This window comes from Arachis hypogaea, chromosome 17, assembly GCF_003086295.3.
Source record: "Arachis hypogaea cultivar Tifrunner chromosome 17, arahy.Tifrunner.gnm2.J5K5, whole genome shotgun sequence".
Classification (NCBI taxonomy): Eukaryota; Viridiplantae; Streptophyta; class Magnoliopsida; order Fabales; family Fabaceae; genus Arachis; species Arachis hypogaea.
In genome coordinates, this window is record NC_092052.1 from 47,153,290 (window position 1) to 47,170,181 (window position 16,892).

The 16,892-nt window shown below is 38.5% G+C and overlaps 2 non-coding genes across 2 annotated transcripts; one reads left to right on the forward strand and one right to left on the reverse strand.

Annotated features, from left to right (window-relative positions):
• The first annotated feature begins 393 nt into the window (after nucleotides 1-393).
• Nucleotides 394-500, forward strand: LOC112768234 (small nucleolar RNA R71). Its single transcript, XR_003185671.1, has one exon. It is a non-coding gene; the product is annotated as a small nucleolar RNA R71 (small nucleolar RNA).
• Nucleotides 501-4,667: 4,167 nt separating this feature from the next.
• LOC112767751 (small nucleolar RNA R71) lies at nucleotides 4,668-4,775 on the reverse strand. Its single transcript, XR_003185192.1, has one exon. It is a non-coding gene; the product is annotated as a small nucleolar RNA R71 (small nucleolar RNA).
• Between the last annotated feature and the right edge of the window lie 12,117 nt (nucleotides 4,776-16,892).

Below are 16,892 nucleotides of genomic sequence, written 5' to 3' on the forward strand. Positions count from 1 at the left end.
GGATCATGGTTTTGCCTAGGTGAATTCCCAATTTAGTTGGCTTGATCCTGACTACTCTCTGCTTCTTCATTCACTCCTTCTTGGGTTGTTGGTGAAGTGGCGATTGCTGCTATTTGGTTCCTCTCCATCTTCTTGGTGAGGTCAGCCAGCTGTTGGGTAATGAGCTTGTTTTGGGCCAGCAGAGCATCTACATTGTTTAGCTCCATTACTCCTCTTGTGTTCCCTCTTTCGGAAGCATAGAAGTAGTCATTCTCTGCTACAGTTTCAATGACATCTATGGCCTCCTCAATGGTCTTCTTCTTATTCAAAGATCCTCCGGATGAATGGTCTACGGCCTTCTTCGACTCATAAGAGAGCCCTTCATAGAAAATGTGCAGTTGTACCCATTCGTTGAACATATCTGGTGGGCACCTCCTTGTTAGGTCCTTAAACCTCTCCCATGCTTCATAAAGAGTCTCACCATCTTGTTGCCTGAAAGTTTGGACCTCAGCTCTCAGCCTATTGATTCGTTGAGGAGGGTAGAATCTTGCTAAGAATTTGTTCACCACATCTTCCCAAGTTGTCAAGCTCTCCTTTGGGAAAGACTCCAGCCACTTGGCTGCCTTATCCTTAAGTGAGAATGGAAATAAGAGCAGTCTATAGGCGTCAGGATGAACACCATTAGACTTCACTGTGTCACATATTCTTAGGAAGGTGGTTAGATGTTGATTGGGGTCTTCTTGGACACTTCCTCCGAACAAACAGTTGTTCTGCACAAGGGTGATGAGCTGTGGTTTTAGTTCAAAATTGTTGGCATGGATGGTTGGCTTTTAAATGCTACTTCCACAGTTTCCTGGGTTCGGATTGATGTAAGAGCCTAAAACTCTTCTATCCTCCCCAGCATGATTTGCTCGACCTCCTCCGCCATGATTGTGAGTCTCTTCTTCATGATGGTTTTCCATATTTTCTTCCATGTTTGGTTCAAAGTATTCCTCCTCTTCCTCAGCACCAACTACTCTTTTTCCTCTTGCTTCCCTTCTTAATCTCAAGAAGGTTCTCTCAGGTTCAGAATCAAAGGAAGTTGAAGCCCCGCTTCTTCTCCCTGTCATACAACCAACAAGTACAAGCAAGAAAAATAGATGCAGAAAGTATTTCTGTCAGAATTACTGTTAATGTGAGTGATGCAATATATCAAACAGTTAGTGGGTTAGTGAAATGAATTGTAAATAACAAAGAAAAAGTAGAGGGAAGGGGAGAAATTAACTAAAACAGAAAGTAAATTACTCAAACAGAAAATTAAATCAAACAAAAATAAAATGCTCAATCTAGTTATCCTCCAATTTAATCATTGTTGATGGACAATCAATCCCCGGCAACGGCGCCATAAACTTGATGCACGAAAAACTTGTCTCATAACAAATTTTCTTCGGCAAGTGTACCGAATTTGTCGTCAAGTAAAAACTCACAATAGAGTGAGGTCGAATCCCACAAGGTTTGATTGATCAAGAAACTTTAATTAGAGGAATGTTCTAGTTAAGCGAATCAGAATTTGAGTTGAGAATTGCAGAAAATTAAATGGCGGGAAAGTAAATAACAGAAAAGTAAATGCCAGAAATAAAAAGCTGAATGTAAATGACGGAAAGTAAATTGCAGAATCTTAAATGGGAATGGGGGAATTGCTCATAAAAGTAAATGACAGAAATTAAAGAGAATGGGTAAGATCAGAAATGGGGAGTTCATTGGGCTCAGGAGATGTTGCATTCTCCGGATCAATTTCATTTTCATCTCTTCCTTAATCAATGCACTCATTGATCTCCTTGGCAATCTTAAGTGATCGAATTACAATTCCTTGTAATTCAATCTCTCAAATCTTGATCAATAGCCAATTCCTTGGTCAATTACTCATGAGAAGAGATGAAGTATGGTCACTGATTATACCACATGCATTTCCCAAATCAAGTGTTGAGAGGATTATAGTCACATATCCATCCAAACCCAATTTGGTCCAACATGAGAAACCATTTCTAGCATGATCTCTTCATTCCTCTTTCAAGGTTCAGAAGAGATCCAAGTATGAATAGCTTCTTTTCTAAGATAACTACCCAATTGGATGAAGATCGAAAGCTTTCAAGTAAAATCAAGAGAAAAGATAGAAGAAGAATAATGAAAACTAGTATTGATCCATCAAATTACAACAGAGCTCCCTAACCCAATGAAAGGGGTTTAGTTGTTCATAGCTCTAGAAAATGAAAACAAAGATGGAGAATACATGATGAAACTAGAAGTGTAGAGAAAGTAAATACAGAGAGTAATTCTATGCCCAGAGGCTCCCTCTATTTTCTAACTCCCTAAATAATTCAAAGCTACTCCTATATATACTACTCTTCTACTCTTCTAGTTGGCTCTTCAAGTCTTGGGTCTGGGCCTTTGGATCTTGAGTTTGAAGCAGTTATCTTCTTCATTGGGCTTGGCTTTACTTGCAGAGAGAAAGTGTGAAGTGGGCAGAGACTTTAGCTCAGGACTTTAGTGGTGTTAACGTTCAGTGAAAATATGGGTTCGAGAACGTTAGTGACATTCAACTTTTTCACTAACGTTCCTCACCCAAGTAAGAGCCACGTTAACCTCAACGTTAGTGGCACAAATGTTGCCACTAACATTGCCTCTTTGTCCTTCGCGCACGTTATTGGGACTCAACTTTCCCAATAACGTTGAGAAGCTTCCCCCTTCCCTATGTTAGAGTCCACGTTAACTTAGTTAACGTGGCTCTTTTAACATAGGCTTGCCAACTTTCGAGAACGTTAGTGACACTTAACATTGGCACTAACATTACAATGTGCCCCTTAGCTCCCACGTTAGAGTCCACGTTAACTAGGTTAACGTGGCTTCTAACGTGGCTGTGCTAACCATCTCCAACGTTAGTGACAAAGTTGAATGTCACTAACGTTGGCTCATCATCCCTCTCCTCACGTTAGCTTCCACGTTAACTAAGTTAACGTGGGAGTTAACGTGGCTCATTGTGGCTTGTGTTGGCTCCTTCCAACGTTACTGGCAATGTTTGGTGTCACTAATGTTGTCGACAACCTTTCTTCTTCACGTTAACTTCCACATTAACTAGGTTAACGTGGGAGTTAACGTGGCTTCTTGGGGATAGTGTGTGTTCATCCCAACGTTAGTGACAATGTTTGGTGTCATTAACATTGTCGACCACCTAGTTTCTTCACGTTAGCTTCCACGTTAACTAGGTTAACGTGGGAGTTAACGTGGCTTCTTGTGACTTGGCCAACGTTAGTGAGAAAGTTGAATGATACTAACGTTGGCATCCCCCTTTTCTTCTTAACGTTAGAGGCCACGTTAACTAAGTTAACATGGCAACTAACGTGGCCACTTATGAGCTTGGTCCAACGTTAGTGATAATGTTAGTTGTCACTAACGTTGGCTCCATTTCCTTTCTTCCACGTTAGAGTTCACGTTAGCTTAGTTAACGTGACTCTTAGCTACTAATGTGGTTCTTCTTTGCTTCCTTTGTCCTGAAATCAAGCAATAAAGTGCATCAAAGTTCTAGTCCAAGTCATGGGAAATGCAACATCCAATTTGTCATTAAATTCATGTAAAATCCTCATGAAATCATGTAAAGTGCACAATGTATGCTTGAATCAAGATGTAAATGAATATCTACCCAAAACTAGCTTATTTCCTAAGGAAATGCATGAAACTACCCTAAAAACAATAAAGAAAAGGTCAGTGAAACTGGCTAAAATGTCCTGGCATCAAAATCACATAAATTCTCTAATTTAGTTTCCTGTTTATCAACTCAATTCATTTTTGAAAACATCTGATTAATAAAATAGCACACCTTTCTGCAACTCGTTGGGAGAAGACCTGGGATTCATACTCCCAGTATTTTAATTTTAATTTTTGTGACAACCCTTCTAAATTGATAGGCGGATTTCTGTTTGGTTGAGAACTTTACTTGCAACGCATATCTTATAACAATTCTTAACTCGCCAATTTCTGCCACGTCAATTTTTGGCGCCTTTACCGGGGAGTTGCAATAGAGTGCTAAGTTATTGATTGGAATTTATTTTTTTGCATTTTATTTTATTTTGCTACTATGAGCTGCATGTTTCTTTCGTTAGATGACGCGTTCACTTCCTGATCCAAGCTTGCCAGCATTCGATCCTGAAATTGAAAGAACTATTTCACGAATAAGGCAAGCTCGGCGTCGGTTAGCCCTCTCTGAGGGCAGATCTGAAACGTCACTTGAGGAAGAAACCAGTCTCCGTTCTACTGATTTGGTTGATTTACGTGCAGGTGACATGGCAGCACCTAGAAGAGTTACTATCCAGGAGGCTGGAGCCCCTGATTTTTCAATGCAACCGTTTCAAGCGCATCACTCAGCGGTGGCTACAGATTTTGAAATAAAGACTGCACTGCTAAATTTGATGCCCAAGTTTCATGGCTTACCTGCTCAAGAGCCTATCAAGCACCTGAGAGATTTCCAAGCAGCCTATTCTACTGTTAGGCATGATGGTGCAGATGAAACTTTAATCTTGTTAAAAGCCTTCCCATTCTCTTTTGAGGGAAAGGCAAGAGAGTGGTACTACACTCAACCCACAGCAAATGTATCCGACTGGGATACACTTAGAAGATAATTTTTGGAAGAGTTCTTTCCAGCTGAAGTTACTGATAAACTGAGAAAAGACATTTCCATGATTGTTCAGGATGAATCCGAGACTCTCTATGAATACTGGGAGCGCTTCAATAATCTTTTGGAAGCATGCCCCCACCATATGATTGACAAGATAGTGTTGCTCGGTTATGTCACGCAGGGCATGAGGCCCCAAGATAAGACCACATTGGAAAGTGCTAGCAATGGGTCTATGAAAAAGTACATGACCACTGATGAGGCATGGTAATTGATCAACGACTTAGCTGAATCTACTCGGAATCACAGGTAGAAATAAGGCCATTCAAAAGCTGTTGCAGAAATATCCTCTAGCAAAGAGACTGCTGCTCTAACTCAGAGTATCTGTGAAATGACCAACTTACTGAAGCAGATGCAATTAAATCAACAACAAGTTCATCAAGCTCAACCTTCTCCACCACAGCAAAGCCAACAGTTAGTCCCACAGAGAGTTTGCGGAGTCTGTGTTGATTATAGCCATTATACTGATGAATGTCCGCAGCTCCAGGAGGAAGACAACACCGTGGCAGCCACTCATAACTTCTATGACCGCCCCAACTAAGGGTACAATCAAGGTGGCAGTTACAGCCATGGATGGCAGGACAATTTTAATCAGAATTGGAGGGACAACAATAATAGAGGAGGCAGAGATAATCAGGGAAATCAGAGGTGGAATAATAACAACAACAAGCAGCAGAAGCAGAACCAACCTTACAGAGCACCTCACCTGAGGCAATCCCAAGGACCACAGAATACCCCACAGTAGACCTCTCAAATTACTTATCTTTCTTCATCTGCTAATGATGAGTTACTACAATCTATTGATCGGAGACAACAGGCCATGGAAAATAACCTTTATGCTATACTAAATGGTCTGAACTCTACCTTGCAAGCTCTTGTCTCACAGATTGGATCAATGAATAACTCCAATAACTAGCCTTTGAGCTCCAGTGGAATCCCCTCTCAACCATTACCCAATCCAAAGGGTGGCATCAATGCCATCACCCTACGGTCCGGAACCACACAGCAGGAGAGAAATCAGGAGGAGCCAAGCCCACCAGAACACGCCTCAGCTGAAGAGGTAGTGGAAATAGAAGATGTTGAAGAGGAAGAGGACGTACAGGACATGGCTGAAAAAGAAGAAGCTCAATCACAGGAAGAAGAACCAAAGGGTGCAGACACTGTAGAAAATGCCACTCCTATTCCATTTCCACAACTTGCAAGGAAGCCCAGGAAGCAGCTGGAACCTGATCCCAAAATGGTAGAAATATTCAAAAAGGTTGAGGTAATTGTTCCCCTTTTTGATGTTATTCAACAGGTACCTAAATATGCAGAGTTTCTAAAAGATTTATGTATACATAAAGACAAAATTAGTGAATTAGAAACTCTTCCTTTAGGAAGTTCCATATCTGCTTTAATGGGAGGTTTACCCGAAAAGTGTAGTGACCCAGGTCCATGTATGGTTAATTGTACTATTGGTGGTGTAGTATTTTCTGACTGCATGTGTGATTTAGGAGCATGTATGAGTATAATGCCTTTTTCTATATATGATATTTTGAGGCTCCCTCCCTTAAAAAGATCGGCAGCTCCTTTTTTGTTAGCAGATAAAAGCATTATTACAGTGGCTGGAGTTGCTGAAGATGTATTAGTGGGCATTAAGGGGCTCACATTTCCCATTGATTTTTATATCCTGGAGATGCCCCAAAATGACTCAGAGAAGCCATCATCAATCCTACTCGGAAGACCATTCCTGAAGACCTCGAAGTTCAAATTAGATGCTTTTTCCAGAACATACTCTTTTGAAATAGACGGCCGAGTAGTAAGCTTCAATCTGAATGGAATTATGAAGCACCCTCCAGAAGATCATTCTATCCTCCAGTATGACATCATAGATGAAACCGTGGCTGAAGTTCACCAGGAGGAGTTTGAAGAGAAGTACATAGGACAAGGTCCAAGTGTGGGGACATTCTCAGAGGACAATGACAGTACTTTACCGTTGTCACCAGCTCCAGACAATCCAGAGCTTGACCATGAGCAGAAGCTAGAATTGAAACCCCTACCTCCACACCTCAAATATGCTTACCTTGAAGACGAGCAGAAGTTTCCAGTTATCATTGCAAGGGAACTCACTTCTCAACAAGAAGAGCAGTTACTTAGTGTGCTGAGGAGGCACAAGAAGGTAATTGGTTGGAGTTTGGCAGACATAGTAGGCATCAACCCTCAAGTCTGTAAGCATAGGATATTTCTAGAAGAGGGAGCAAGGCCTGTCCGTCAACCCCAGAGAAGACTGAACCCCACTATCTTAGAGGTTGTCAAAAAGGAAGTGACCAGACTACTGGAGGCAGATATCATCTATCCCATCTCAGACAGTGAATGGGTAAGCCCAGTACAAGTGGTGCCCAAGAAGTCTGGAGTCACTACAGTGAAGAATGAGCATGGAGAGCTCATGGCAACCAGAGTTTAGAACGCTTGGAGAGTCTGCATTGACTACAGACGCCTCAACCAGGCCACTCGTAAGGATCACTATCCTCTTCCATTCATTGATCAAATGCTGGATCGCCTGTCAGGTAAATCACATTATTGTTTTTTAGATGGTTACACAAGTTATTTCCAGATTCATATAGCTCCTGAAGATCAGGAAAAGACCACTTTCACATGTCCTTTTGGTACTTATGCTTACAAGAGAATGCCCTTTGGCTTGTGCAATGCACCAGCTACTTTCCAAAGGTGCATGATGAGTCTTTTCTCTGATCTTATTGAGGACTGTATGGAGGTTTTTATGGATGATTTTAGTGTATACGGCGATTCCTTTAGCCTTTGCTTAGATGGATTATCTAGAGTATTAGATAGATGTGTCAGTACAAAGCTTGTATTGAATTTTGAAAAATGTCACTTTATGGTTAAACAAGGGATTGTACTAGGACATGTTGTGTCTAATACTGGCATTTCTGTAGATCCAGCAAAGATGGATGTTATTTCTAGTTTACCTTACCCCTCCTCTGTGAGGGAAGTCCGTTCGTTCCTTGGCCATGCAGGTTTTTACAGGAGATTCATTAAGGACTTCAGTAAGGTAGCACTTTCCTTATCTAGACTACTGCAAAAGGATATTGAGTTCGAGTTCAGTGAGGATTGCAAACAAGTGTTCGATAAGTTGAAAACCGCCCTGACTCAAGCTCCAATTGTGAGAGGACCAGACTAGAGCCAACCATTTGAAATAATGTGCGATGCTTCCAACCATGCAGTAGAAGTAGCATTGGCTCAGCGTGAAAGTAAGGACCCCTTTGTTATAGCTTATAAGTCTAAAACTTTAGATGCCGCTCAGTCTAATTACACTACTACTGAGAAAGAGCTTCTTGCTATTGTTTTTGCTCTGGATAAATTCCGAGCCTATTTACTTGGTACGAAAGTAGTAGTGTATTCAGACCACGCAGCTCTAAAGTATTTATTAGCTAAAAAGGAATCCAAACCAAGGCTTATACGTTGGATACTGCTACTACAAGAATTTGATTTAGAAATTAAGGAAAGGAGTGGTAACCAGAATTTAGTGGCAGACCACTTGAGTCGCCTTGAGCACATTAAAGATGACTCCACTCCTATAGCTGATAATTTCCCATTTGATAACCTGCAAGCAATATCCGAGGTAGTCCCTTGGTATGCACCTGTAGCTAATTATCTAGTTAGCCGCACCTTTCCTCCAAACTTTACTAAGCATCAAAGAGACAAGATGAAAAGTGAGTCTAAATATTATATATGGGATGACCCATATTTATGGAGATGTGGCGCTGACCAGGTAATTAGATGGTGTATGCCTCAATCAGAATTCCAGTCCATCTTAGAGGCCTGTCACTCATCTGAGAGTGGAGGACATTTTGGCCCTCAAAGAACGGCTAGAAAAATCTTAGACTGTGGATTCTGGTGGCCTACTCTTTTTAGAGACACTGCTGAATTTTGTAGATCTTGTTTCCCATGCCAAAAATTTGGTAATATATCCAAGAAGGATGAGATGCCTCAACAAATTATGCTTTTCTGTGAAATTTTTTATGTTTGGGGCATTGACTTCATGGGTCCATTTCCAATTTCTAATGGTTATTTTTATATATTGTTAGCTGTGGATTACGTTTCCAAATGGGTGGAAGCAATTCCAATCCACACTGATGATGCTAACACTGTTGTTTCCTTTGTGAGAAACCACATTATCTGTCGCTTTAGATCACCACGAGCAATCGTAAGTGATCAAGGCACCCATTTTTGTAACAGGATTATTAATGAAGAAGCATGGGATAATTCATAAGGTTGCAACATCCTACCATCCTCAGACTATTGGGCAAGTCGAGGTGTCAAATAGAGAGATAAAGCGTATCTTGCAGAAGATAGTCAAACCTCATAGAAGAGACTGGAGCACCAGGCTACAAGATGCACTATGGGCATACAGAACAGCATACAAGACACCCATTGGGATGAGTCCTTTCCACTTAGTTTATGGAAAAGCCTGTCATCTTTCAGTTGAAGTAGAGCACAAAGCCTTTTGGGCAGTAAAGGAGTGCAACATGGGATTTGAGAAAGCCGGAGCTGAAAGGAAATTGCAACTGCAAGAATTAGAAAGCCTTCGCCTAGAGGCGTATGAGAACTCAAGGCTATACAAGGAGAAGATGAAAGATGTACATGATCAGCACATCAAGAGGAAAGAGTTCCAACCTGGGGACTTAGTCCTCCTTTACAAATCTCGACTGAGGCTCATGCCAGGCAAGTTGAGATCAAGATGGGAAGGTCCATACAGAGTAGAGAAGGTCGAACCGTACGGAGTTTTTCACCTAAGTCATCCTTCAAGCTCTGAACTCATCAAAGTTAATGGACATCGTTTAAAGCTGTACCATGGCGAGAAGATGAAGAAAAACAAGGAGTTCAAGATCTTCCTCTTGGAAGATCCACACATAGCCAAAGACTGAGCTAGTGGAGCGTCCAACTTACGGACGTTAAAGCAAAGTGCTAGGTGGGAGACAACCCACCATGGTATGATCGTTATTTTCTTTATTATTAGTTTTCTTATTCAATAACTCTTCTCTTTATTAGTACATTTAGTCTGCATCTACATTTGCATACTTTTATTATAAAAAAAATCCAAAAATATTCAATAATTAAATAAGGGGACAAAATTACCCCAATGCTAAATTTAAATTCAAGAACCAATGCATATATGATAAAATTAAAATAAAAAGTTGATACATGAGTATGGAAGGTGAAAGAGAAATTTCTGGGTAGCTAGGTATGAATTCTAAAGTTATATAGAATATATATAGGTTAGGTTAAAGCTTGGGTTAACTAAAGATTCAATTCATAAGCTTACTTAGCCATATATGTATCCTTATCCTTACCTTGGCCCCATTACAATTCATAAGCTTGGGTTAACTAAAGATTCAATTCATAAGCTTGGGTTAACTAAAGACCTCATGATGTTTGCATTGGTAAATTAAATGTTGTTGATTGGTTAGGAGAAGAACAAAAATTAGAGAGTATGATTAGAGAAGGATAGAGTGATTACCCTATACACTAGAGAGACTAGAGTGTACATACATCATCAGTGAGGGTTTAATACTTGAAATTCTATGTTCCCTACTTTCATGAGCTATCTTCTTGCACTTTTATCTGTTTTTACTGTATAAGAATTGAATTAGTGGAATTTGATTTGTAATTGTTTTGAAGAGCTTATTTACTTTTGATCAAGTGGACAAGAATCATATAGTTGCATTCACATATATAGGTTGCATTGCATTGCATGAGTTTTACATGTTCCTACTCACTTATTTTATCTCCTCCAACTAAGCATGAGGACATGCTAATGTTTAAGTGTGGGGAGGTTAATAAACCATTAATTTATGGTTTATATTGTGTTTAATTGTGTGGTTTTACCAACTCTTTATCCACTTATTCATTAAAAAAACCATGCATTTATAATTCCTTCCTAAAAATGCTTTATGGTTGAAAACTTGCTTTCTAGAGACTTTTAATTATGTATTTTAATTCTCCTTTATTCCATTCGATGCCGTGATTTGTGTGTTAAGTGTTTCAGGCTTTATAGGGCATGAATGAGTTGGAGATTGGAAAGGAAGCTTGCAAAAATGGAAGGAACACAAGAAATTGAGGAGATGACCAGCGAGAAGTGACGCGGACGCATGGCTCACGCGGCCGCACGATATAGAGGAAATTGCAGTGACGCGGACGCATGGCTCACGCGACCACGCGGATTGGAAACTGCATCAGTGACGCGAAGGCATGGACGACGCGCACGCGTGGCAAAGCAAACGCTGAATGACGCGTCCGCATGAATGACGCGATCGCGTGATATGCGCAATCTACATAATCTGCAGAATTCGCTGGGGGCGATTTTGGGCCCTGTTTTGACCCAATTTTCGGCCCAAAAAAGCAGACTAGAGCCAGGGAACATGCAGAAACGAGGGAGAACATTCATTCTACACCGTTTTAGTTTTTAGATCTAGTTTTACTTCTCCTCTAGGTTTTTCTCTCTACACATTTATAGTTCTTAGGATTTCAATTATTATTGTTTTTGCATTGGGATATTGAGAAGAGTTATTGCCTCAGCAAGACTTCGTCATTCTAGTTCGTTCTCTTTACTTGTCTCTTACTCTTCCATGTCCTTAATTTACTCAATTTTACTATTGGATTATTTTAGAATTTATTAATACAAGAATTACTTTTATTTTTAATTGATTTCTTTGATTATTATTTATCATGTCTTTCTTTAATTCCCTTTCCTATGTTATGAATTCTACATTCACGATGAGCGAGTAGTTCCATAACTTGATTGGGAGTTGATTGAAAGGAAGATCTTGAGTTGGAATGCTTAAAAGAAAAATTGTAATTGGGTTTATAGTTGGATTGCCCTCTAGTCACTGACACCAATCCCTTTCAATTAAGCGAATTGGAACTTGTGAATAGAAATAGCATTCCAACTTGTTTGACTTTCCCTTACCTAGTAAGGGATAACTAAACAGAACAACCTTCAATTGTCAATTAATCTTGAGAGTACTCCAACAAGAATAGGGCTTCCAGCTAATCTACTCCCAGTCAAGGCTTTTATTTAAATCACATAAATTCTCTAATTTAATTTCCTGTTCATCAACTCAATTCATTTTTGAAAACATCTGATTAATAAAATAGCACACCTTTCTGCAACTCGTTGGGAGACGACCTGGGATTCATACTCCCAGTATTTTAATTTTAATTTTTGTGAAAACCCTTCTAAATTGATACGTGGATTTCTGGTTGGTTGAGAACTATACTTGCAACGCATATCTTATAACAATTCTTAACTCGCCAATTTCCGCCACGTCAGTCATCCATCCTTGATCCAAACCCGTTATGGCTAAGACCTTTTCTTCCGAGATTGACAGGTTCTGTAGCATTTCCTGTATGAGGCTTCTATTGTTGCCCCCTGGTTTGGTGCTGGCTAGTTTTGAGAATATGACGTTAATATTTTTTTGCCAGTAAAGAATTTCATAAAAATAGTTGCGTTGTAGATATAGTTTCTAAACTAACAAAAATCTCTTCGTACAAACGTTTTGGGTGTCACAAGTAACAAACCCCTTTAAAAATTGTTAACCGAGTATTCAAACCTCGGGTCGTCTTCTCAAGGAACTGCAAGGAAGTATGTTCTTATTATTGGCTATAAAGGTTGTAATCGGGATTTAGAAGGTGAGAAGCAAGTGATTTAAATGACAAGTAAAGTAGATGGCAATTAAAATAAATAAATACTGTAAAACAAACTTCTGGCAAGGTAAGAGAAATTGGAAGTCCAACTTAGTTATCTCTCTCAACAATAATGAAAGTTGAATCTAATTTCTACTTAGTTAACTTTTACTAGAGCAAAGGAAAGTCAAGGGACTAATTAGTTTGACCTTCGAATCCTATTTATTTCCTAAGAAAAAGTTGGGATTATTGAAGTTCAGTTCAATTAGCAAGATAGCGATTATCAGTTATGTTGAGTTGATAATGTTGAGTTGCTGATTTCTTAACCAAGACCAAAAAGGGAAAGAGTAAAATTGCTGGAATAAAAAAATGTCCTTAGATGGAAAGCAATGGTAACACAAATTAAAGAGAAAGCAATCATAAACTGGAATACCTCAAATATCATTAATTCAAATAACAATCTGTAACATGGAATAATTCATAAATTAAATTATAAAAGTAAATAATCAACTCAGGTGCTGGAATAAATAAATAAGAGTGAAAAGGAAGCTTAAAACAAGAAACATAAAACCTGGATCGAGAGTTACTCTTAAAAACTAAGAGAAGTCCTAAATCCTAATCCTAAGAGAGAGAGGAGAGAACCTCTCTCAAACTAAATCTAAATCATGGAAAGTAGTAAAACTGCGAGCTCTCCTTTGAATGGATGCATTCCTCCACTTTATAACCTCCAATCTGTGTTTTCTGTACTTGGATCTGGGCCAAAAAGGCTTCAGAAATCGCTGGGGGCGTATTCTGTAATTTCTGGTGCGTGGCCTCTGTCACGCGTCCGCGTGGGTCACGCGGTCGCGTCATCTGGAGTTTTCCTTGTGGCGCGGTCGCGTCGGTCATGCGTCCGCGTCGAATGCTTCTTCGCTCCTGGCACGCGATCGCGTCGTCCATGCGATCGCGTGGATGCCAGTTTCTTCAAAACTCCGTTTCGCAATTTCCTTCCATTTTTGTACGTTTCCTTTTTCATCCTTTAAGTCATTCTGCCTTTAGAAAATCTGAAACTACTCAACACACTAATCACGGCATCTAATGGAAGTAAAGGTAATTAAAATAATTAATTTTAAATCTTAGGAAACATGTTTTTCACATACATCACATAATAAGGAAGGGAAAGTAAAACCATGCAATTAATATGAATAAATGGGTGAAGGATTGAATAAATCACTCAAACTAAGCACAAAATAACTTATGAAATATGGGTTTATCAACCTTCCCACACTTAAACAATAGCATGTCCTCATGCTAAATCCAAGGTAAAGAATAAGGTAAGATTAAAGTGGTGGAATGTTATGCAATGCAACCTATTCTAAATGCATCTACCTAAATGAGTCATGCAATTCCAATTTATCCACTCATATATAAAGCTTACACATAGTCAAATTGATTTACATTCTCAAGGAGTCATATATATATATATATAGCCAACCTTTAAATAATAAAGCATTTTAGCAAATGAGATGGGAAAAAAATATTGTACAAACTTGCAAAACAATTAGTAAATTAAGCACAGATATATGTTGATGAGTTATTGAACCCTCACTAGATTTTGTGTTTACCCTCTAGTCACTCAGTGTTTATTGGGTTTATTCACTCTACTTTTCTTTTTATTCCTACTTTCTATAACTTTGTTCTTCATCTAACCAATCAACAATCATAGAGTACAGTCATACCAAAAGTCATGAGGTATTTAATTAAGGTTGTAATGGGGCTGACGTTAGGATTTTTGCCAGTAAAGAAGTTCATAAAAATAGTCGCGTTGTAGATATAGTCTCTAAACCGACAGAAATCCCTTCGTACAAACGTTTTGGTTGTCACAAGTAACAAACCCCTTTAAAAATTGTTAACCGAGTATTCAAACCTCGGGTCATCTTCTCAAGGAACTGCGAAGAAGTATGTTCTTATTATTGGTTATAAAGGTTGTAATCGGGGTTTAGAAGGTGAGAAGCAAGTAATTTAAATGACGAGTGAATTAAATGGCAATTAAAAATAAAATAACTGTAAAACAACTTTTGGCAAGATAAGAGAAATTGGAAGTCCAACTTAGTTACCTCTCTCAATAATAATGAAAGTTGAATCTAAATTCCACTTAATTAACCTTTACTAAAGCAAAGGAAAGTCAAGGGACTAATTAGTTTGACCTTCGAATCCTATTTATTTCCTAAGAAAAAGTTGGGATTATTGAAGTTCAGTTCAATTAGCAAGATAGCGATTATCAGTTATGTTGAGTTTGATAATGTTGAGTTACTGATTTCTTAACCAAGACCAAAAGGGGAAAAAGTAAATTGCTGGAATAATAAAAGTGTCCTTAGATGGGAAGCAACAATAACATAAATTAAAGGAAGCAATCATGAATTGAAATACCTCAAGTAACATTAATAAGGGAAATTATAATCTAACATGAAGAGTTCATAAACTAAATTGGGAAAATAAATAAAAATAAAGAACCTGGGATTGAGAGTCACTCCTAAAACTAAGAGAAGTCCTAAATCCTAATCCTAAGAGAGAGGAGAGAACCTCTCTCTCTAAAAACTACATCTACTCCTAAAATTGTGAATTGTGAAAGCCTTCCTATGAATGGATGCATTCCCCCACTTTATAGCCTCTAATCTATGCTTTCTGTACTTGGATCTGGGCCAAAAAGGGCTTCAGAAATCGCTGGGGGCATATTCTGTAAATTCTGATACGTGGCCTCTGTCACGCGTCCGCGTGGGTCACGCGGTTGCATCATTCGGAGCATCTCCTTGCCACGCGGTCGCGTCAGTCACGCGTCCGCGTCATATACGTTCTGCTTAAGGCGCGCGGTCACGTCAGTCATGCGGCCGCGTCGCTGCTTCTTTGCTTCTGGCACGCGATCGTGTCATCCATGCGATCGCGTGGATGCCAGTTTCTTCAAAACTCCGTTTCGCACTTTCCTTCCATTCTTGTACGTTTCCTTTTTCATCCTTTAAATCATTCTGCCTTAGAAAATCTAAAACTACTCAACACACTAATCACGGCATCGAATGGAAATAAAGGTAATTAAAATAATTAATTTTAAAGCTTAGGAAACATGTTTTTCACATACATCACATAATAAGGAAGCGAAAGTAAAACCATGCAATTAATATGAATAAGTGGGTGAAGGATTGAATAAATCACTCAAACTAAGCACAAAATAACTCATGAAATATGGGTTTATCAACCTCCCCACACTTAAACAATAGCATGTCCTCATGCTGATTCCAAGGTAAAGAATAAGGTAAGGTTAAAGTGGTGGAATGTTATGCAATGCAACCTATGAATGCAACTACATGCAGAATGTTTCTACCTACTTGGTTAAAAGTAAATAAATCTTTTAAGAACAAATATGAACTGGATTTCACTCATTCAAATTACAAAATAGAGTACAAATAGTCTTGCAAGAAGAAAATAGCTCATGAAAGCCGGGAACAAAGAATCGAGCATCGAACCCTCACTGGAAGTGTATGCACTCTAATCACTCATGTGTTTAATGTTCGATTCTCTCAATCCTCTACTAACCTTGCTTTCTAAGGCTTGCTCTTCATCTAACAATCAACATAAATTTAATGCACAAATACACAAATCAAGAGGTCTTTTAAGGGTTGTAATGGGGTTAGGGTCAAGGTAGGATTGTATTTGGTCAAGTGGACTAAAATCTGAATCCTTAATTAACTTAAACTTTCCACCTAACTTTAGACAATCCATGTAATCATAATACAATATCTAACTATCCATTAACCATGTTTTTCCACATATTCATGCATTCTAATTTCAGGTACAATACATATGCATTGTTTTCAACATTTACCTTGGGGCATTTTGTCCCCTTTCACTTATTTTGCTCTTTTTTTTTCATTTTTTTTTCATTTTCAATTTTTTTTATATATTATTATTTTTTTTCTCAATGCATATGATTAATTTATTGAATGCATGAATCATGTTCTAAACATTTCTTTCACAGTTTCATAAAGATATATAATACCCAATTCTTAAACCAATCGTTTCCAAACCCAATTTCCCACACTTAAATCATAAGCACTCTCACTAGTCTAAGCTAACTAAGGATTCAAATTAAGGACATTATTGTTTTCCGCTTAGAGTTAATGATGTGCTAAAGTAAAGAACAAAGGGGTAAAATAGGCTCAAATTGGTTTGCAAAGGATAATGAAAGGTAAGGCCATATGGGTATGTAAGCTTAGTGAAACAAAGGCCTCAATCATGTAAGTGCATGTATACATCAAACCATGGAAATATAGAATTAAGCAAGACAAAGATCACAATTTTAGAGAGAAAAACACACACCAAAAATAAAATATTGGTTGGTAAAATACAACCAATTCAAATAGGCTCAAAAAATCTCACAGGTTTTTTGTGTTCGAGCTCTAAACCATGTTCCAGTATAATATTTCTTCAAACAAGTGTAACATTAAATTTTATTCAAATTAGTGAAATGCTTTAAAAATTTTTCTTGAAAAAG